Here is a 6,893-nt window from a genome sequence, read left to right on the forward strand (position 1 = left end):
ACTCGTTCTCCTGAAAAAAAAACAAAAACCCTAGTTAGGGACTGTTTGTGTAGGAGACAGTTAGGCGTACCTGATTTCTGTGCAGTGTTGAGTCTCTGTTGATCATGTGATTATCAGAAGACTTCTAGAACAAAAATATTGGAATTTTGAAATCAAAAATATTGATTTGACTGATGGTACAAACACGGAGAATCGTGCTGTCAGCGGGTTTGACTGTTAACTGGTTGTCTGGGTATTAACGTAACAGTTAAAGTGAAAACTTAACAGTTAAAGTTAATTTTTTCTTTTTGTTTTTGTTGTGTTAATGTTGAAAATTATTTACATGAGTTGTTAGAAAAACACAAACATAATAAATAAATAAAATATACTGTACGCGAACGAAATTACTGATAATAATCTTGAGAAGGATTTAATGCACAGAAAAATAAATATTTAACTAGCAATAAACACACATAATATTATCTCGATAATTAAGTGACAGTACAATAGACAATAAAATATTTAATACTGACAATACAAATATTACAAATATAACGAACAGTACGACAAATATAATGAACGGTACGTTATTTGAAAGCGAAAGATACGACAAACTTTAAGTATGACGATTAAAAAGTCATGCTATAAACAACAATATATAGATGTACGGGAGTGCAAGCATCCCAGGTCCGCATTTTTCAGGACTATGCAGACAGAAAAAGGACATGATCACCACAAAAACAGTGATGACAACAAGAAAAAACGTATCCACCCACTTTGCCATTTTTGCCGGGGAAGAAGAGAAAATAATTATGAGATAGTATGATAGAAATTTGGGAGATGAGTGAAATTTGATGTGAGAATTTATGGAAAAAATTAGGGGTATATATAGAGTGAAAAGAAGGATGGAGACGTTGGGGAATGAAGTGATACCGTACAAAAAAGGAAGGTTTGAGTGGTAGTAGGATTTGAAAGAAAGTGTATAGAATAAAGTTAGGATTTGATTTGAAAGAAAGAGATTTGAAAAGAAAGGAAAAGATTTGAAAACAATAATATAGTACAAAAATTAGTGGGAAACAAAACCAATAATAATTTAATTGTTACCAGTACAGTCTGAATTCCCGGACTCTGCGCCTGTAAAATTTAATTTTGTACCAACTTTGTCAGTATCATTTATCTGAAAATAAATCTCAAATAAACAGTGTATAAAGTGATGAACAGTATTTGGCGTTTGTGTAAGAATAAATTCAACAGCGAACCAAAATACCGTATAAAAACATTCTAAAAACTGAGTATTCATAAAATCAGGATATTTATGAAATAAAATCCAAGATTATATAAAACTCCCAATTTTTAGACAGAAGTCTGTTGCCTTTTTTTTTTTGAAAAAAGATGCGGGCAAATTTTGGGGTATAACAGTGTGGCAATTTTTTAGTGGTGTTTTTAGTAAACAATTACGAGTTTAGTTCACTTAAGAGATTAGTTCGAAAAATCGCGGATAGATATTGTGCAAAGAAAAGATACACTGAGAATAATGTGTTTGTTTTGGGTTTATAACGTTTGAATAATAAGCAAGTGGATCCAGACAATAAACTTTGGAAAAAGATAATAAACCACAAACAAAGTAATTGAAGTAAATGACATTTAATATAAATGCTTAGAATACAAAAGATTTGCAGAAAGTTTAAAGGGTGGGTGCAGACTGTTTCTCTTGATGACGCGGGTACTATAGTTTTATAGAGAATTAGTGAGGATTTTTGACCTCTGCCACAATGCATAGGCCTGCATTATGTACTAACACTAAGGTAATTGTCGACAACAATTCAATCCCATGGACCTGACTCATATCTCACTACTTATGTTTTCATGCTCTAACTTGTTTCCATGTGTCTTCAAAGATAAAACTACTGAAAACCCAAGTATCATGCTGATAACCACATTGATAACTACTTCAAACTTTCCAACTTACTTTATCGAGAGTCTGTGACCAAACTCCATAGTATTGAGTCATATCCTCATCACAAACTCTATGTACCGAAGAATATCCTAAGTCCATAATATCTGGTAAACGTACTGACTTAAACATTGAGTGAAAAGGTTCACCTTATATAACCCTTTTTGAGATTTTGGACATGTTTTGAAGAGAGAGTCATCCTAATCTTGTGGATCTATTCTTGAGATTCTTTCAAACCATGTTTACCACGCTAGTCGAACAACTTTAGTCGACATGCTTAATACGTCGAAGCTTCTAGTTGAGAATTCTTGACAGTTAGCATTTTTCAATGTAACTATTAGCATTCTTTATTTTTGTTTTTAGTAAACAGTCACGAGTTTAATTCACTTAAGAGGTTAACTCAAAAAATCTCAAAGACATATTGTGCAAAGAAAATATAAAGTGAGAAGAATGAGTTCGTTTTGGGTTTATAACGTTTGAATAATCACTACGCCAAATAAGCTATTTAATAGCACTTTTTTTTGTTTTTGATAGCGCTTAAAAGTGCTATTAACCGCGCCGCTATTGTAAACGGTTTTTGTTTAATAGCACTTTAAAAACGCTATTAAAGTACCTGTTTATAATAGCATTTTTTCTAAAGCGCTATTGAAGAATGCATTTTGTGTGTGTTTTGATTTGATTTTGACAGCACTTTCAAATTAAGTGCTATTAAAGGGCACATGTTTGATAGCGTTTTCAAACAAAGCGCTAATATATGATTCATGTTTGATAGCACTTTTAAAGAAAGCGCTAATATATGACTCATGTTTGATAGCACTTTCAAAGAAAGTGCTAATAAATGACTCATGTTTGATAGCACTTTCAAAGAAAGCGCTAATATATGGTACACTTCTTCTTCTTTTTTTGCTATACATAATATCATTCTATTGATGTGCAAATATCAAAAAGCTACATTTAGTTCAATACTAAATAACACTTTAAGTTACTCATTACATATATATTATGATCCATCAATACCAAATAACATTTTAAACCAAATCTTCTTGTTTACAAATATCATAACATATAGAGGGTATTTAGTGTACTTAAATTTTTTTTTGTAGATGCATGCATTCCATCTAAGAGTACTTTAATCTAAATCCCAAAACAAAAAGAGAATAGTCCCTGTCAATCCTCTTCTTCCGGCCATCTCTAGAGGTGGAGGTATAGAACAATCAAACAACAACAATGCTGTTCCTTCAAGACTTTAAAGCAATATGCATCTCCATATTAAGCTATACATTGTCCTACATGTATCTACAAAGTAGAAAGACATAATCAACGTATGTGGCCATAGAATTATTATAGAAATATGAGTATGATTAAAAGGGTCTCATTTACACTTTTTATCTATTTCTAAATAATTGGTCTTTTATTGTATCATTGGAACATTCATTACCTTTACTTATGATTTAGGAAAGAGGTAGCAAATGGTATTCCAACTACAAATGAATAATGCATTCAAGCTTTGATTTTTCAATTCCACGAAACACAACCTCCACCTACATTCAAGGAGAATAAAAAATTTAAAAGTAAAGTCTTCAGGAAAACTCATACATTCATAATCACATTTATTATATATATGCACTCATACACTAGGATAGCCATCCAAGTACTGCAGTGAAGGATATGTCTCCATAAGACCGACCATCAATGAATTCAGTCTCAACATATGCAATTAGATTAAAGAAAAGAAAAATTACTCAACTTCTAATAAGATAATCATTCCTTCATTTTTATCATTCTTTGCATTTGGTCTAATTAGCATTACATTACAAAAGCAGTTAATAAAAAATTAAGAGTCTTTACATTTGTATTAGCAGAGAAATAGAGAATCAATCCGCAATACAGTGTTTTGAATCAGAATATTAAGAACACAAATTAGTCATTTTTTTAAATCAAAGCTCAACATGGTTTAGTCAAAAAGGATAGTCAAAGCTTTTCATGTTTAAATATATATAGCAAAAAACAGAGATGACATGAACATGAACTGAAGCAATGACAAAGCACAAACTGAACAACTATGATCCAAAATATTCAGAGCAAACCAAATTTTGATGCTAACAGTTAAAGTATACCCTATGTTACAGACGAATTGCATTGAATAATATGAATACAAATTGTTTTTAGTGTGATTCAGCTAGAGACTAATGCTAATCCAAACCAGATTAAAAAAATTAAAAAAACCAAAATATTGAAGTTGACAAAATGAAGAGAACCAAAACAGTTACATGACAAGAATCCGAACGGGACTATTGCAATTTTCAATTGTAACCATCAACTAAGACCAAATTGCAGATGAATTGCATCAAGTAACACAACTACAAACAACGATTTGTGACATTTAAAGCTAAATATGATTCAGTGAAATACGATTGGTAAAACAATTGAAGATGAAGATATTAAAGTATAGCAAAAATTGAATTCAACAAAGTCCTCAGAGCATAATTCTGATCCAAACAATGAATGCCAAAATATTCAAAGCATGTGAATTTTCAACTGTTATCATCCTAGTAGTGTCAACTTAAAAGTGAATTACATCATGTAATACAAATACAAACAACAATTTTCGTCATTTGAAGTTCAATTCAATGACATTCGAATGATAAAACAATTACAAAGAGACCAAAGCAGAGCAAAAAATAAAGCTAACAAAATGAAAAAAAATCCAATCAGTTACAAAATTTAAACATCATTCTGAACCAAACGAATGCAAAAATGTCGGCAGTATATTTTTCAATTGTAACAACCTAAGAAGACCGGGTTGAAGGTGAATCACATAGAATAATACGAACAATAAACAATTTCCAATCATTTGAAGTTCAATTCAATGACATTCGAATGCTAAAACAATTCAAGTACAAAGAGACGAAAGTAGAGCAAAAATTAAAGTTACAAAATGAAGAAAAATCAAATCATCTATAAAACTAGAAAACGGTTCTTAACCGAACGAATTCAAAAACTTCTAATGCAAATCAATTTTCAATTGTACCCATATGAGAGGACCAAATTGCAGGTGAATCACATAGTATAATACAGGTGCAAAAAATGATTTCCAATGAGGAAATCATTTGAAGTTCAATACGATTCAATCCAATCCAATCAAATCCAAATGCTAAAACAAAAGTTCAAAAACATTTAAATAAAGCAAAAATCAAAGTGAACAAAATGAAATCAATTACAAAACTATTTCAAAAAAGTAGTTTTCATTCAGTGTCTAATTCAGTTCTTTCTATGTTATATAGCTTGGGAAAGAATTGTACTTCACTGTTGGCTCCCAACACATTCCATTTGGTGCATCCCCACAGGTAAGCCATGCTTTTTGTTTTATGCAGGATGTGAGGACACCTTAGACTCTTAAAACCCCATGAGCTATATTTATATGCAACCAGTACCAACACCCTTCAGCTCACAATCACCAACCATTCGCTCATGCTACTGCACTTTCAAACTCTGTCAGCCTCACTTCTGCCACACCATCATCCAAAACCCCATTCACGAAGCTAACCCACCAGTTCCAACAACCACGACGCCACCTATCCATTTCCTTTCCATTTCTATTTTCTCTCAATTGAACCAAACTCCACCCTTCACAAAATCTCTACCTACAATCTCACACAAACAGCATACTCACGTTCCACTCACAATGACCAACATTTTCTCCGCCTTGTACGTCGTTCCCTCCATTCTCATTCAACTGTTTCCATTTTCCTCACATTACTTTGTGCCATAAATCAATTTCCACTTGTCCCTCCGTCTTACATCCCACCTGCGTGAAACAACCAAAACACTCACTCAGCCAACCTCACATATACCCAACATTCGCTCCACCTTCTGAACGCTTCCGCCGCCGTAAACCGAAAGAAAAACAAACTGCTCACATCCTCCTTCAAACCATTACCCTGCATTCACCATCGCATTTCTCCAACCCACTCCCAACAACAATATCCAGCACACCCCGCACAGTACGAACCACCCTTCCACTCAGCATAATTTCATTGGCAGATTCTCTTGATAGAAAGAAACACTTACTAGACAAAATAAAAACAGAAACACCGCAGAAAGCTAAAAAAAGTACCTGATTATTGGTGAGACGTCTTCTAATAGCTCTTATCTTCTTAGGACGCAAATCCAAAGGCAAGTATTTCTTATTCTTATAAACCCTCAATGCCGACTTTTGCTTCTGTGAAATCATAGTCAAATTCATACACAATCAATGAAAACCCTAATTTTACAATTTACAACATAAAGCAATAGTCTGAGAGAAGAAATATTACAAAATACAAATGAACAGAAAGATGACGGTGGTGAGCTGAGGAAGGCTGAGTCCGACGGAGATTGAGTTTTCTTCGTTCTTTCTATTCGAGTGGAAATCGGAGGCGAACAGTGCATCAATCGGAGGAAGAAGAGGACTGAGGTAGAAGAAAATTGACTGAATCGTTGAATCGGAGGAAGAAGAGGATTATCGATGAATCAGAGGAAGAAGAGGGTTATGTGTTCGTGAAAAGTTTGTCCACGAAAACCAAAATTATCCCCCAAAAAGAATTTTATTTTTATAATAAATTTTATTTTGTATTATATATTTTATAATTAAATAGCGCTTTCTGCAAACGCTAACATACGGTAGTCTAATAATAGCATTTTTAATAAAGCGCAATGTTAGTGAAGATTAGTGAAAAAAAATTAATAGCGTTTTTTAAAAAGTGCTAACATAGTGAACAATATTAATAGCGTTTTTAAAAAAGTGCTAACATAGTGAAGAATATTAATAGCGCTTTTAATAAAGTGCTATCTTAGTGAAGTTTAATAATAGCGTTTTTTTACGAAGTGCTATCAAAATCAGGTTCACAATATCTTATAATAGCGCCCGAGATTAAAGTGCTATTATAGATGTGTTTGTTTCTTTTTTAATAGCACTTTA

At 32.6% G+C, this 6,893-nt stretch overlaps 1 long non-coding RNA gene across 1 annotated transcript; it reads right to left on the reverse strand.

Annotated features, from left to right (window-relative positions):
• Window positions 1-2,839: 2,839 nt before the first annotated feature.
• Window positions 2,840-6,478, reverse strand: LOC131632948 (uncharacterized). The gene is made up of 4 exons (XR_009293185.1): window positions 6,250-6,478; window positions 6,051-6,155; window positions 3,372-3,474; window positions 2,840-3,229 (listed from the first exon to the last, which is right to left on the reverse strand). It is a non-coding gene; the product is annotated as an uncharacterized LOC131632948 (long non-coding RNA).
• Between the last annotated feature and the right edge of the window lie 415 nt (window positions 6,479-6,893).

The sequence above is a fragment of the Vicia villosa genome, unplaced genomic scaffold (assembly GCF_029867415.1).
Source record: "Vicia villosa cultivar HV-30 ecotype Madison, WI unplaced genomic scaffold, Vvil1.0 ctg.001053F_1_1_3, whole genome shotgun sequence".
Taxonomy (NCBI): domain Eukaryota; kingdom Viridiplantae; phylum Streptophyta; class Magnoliopsida; order Fabales; family Fabaceae; genus Vicia; species Vicia villosa.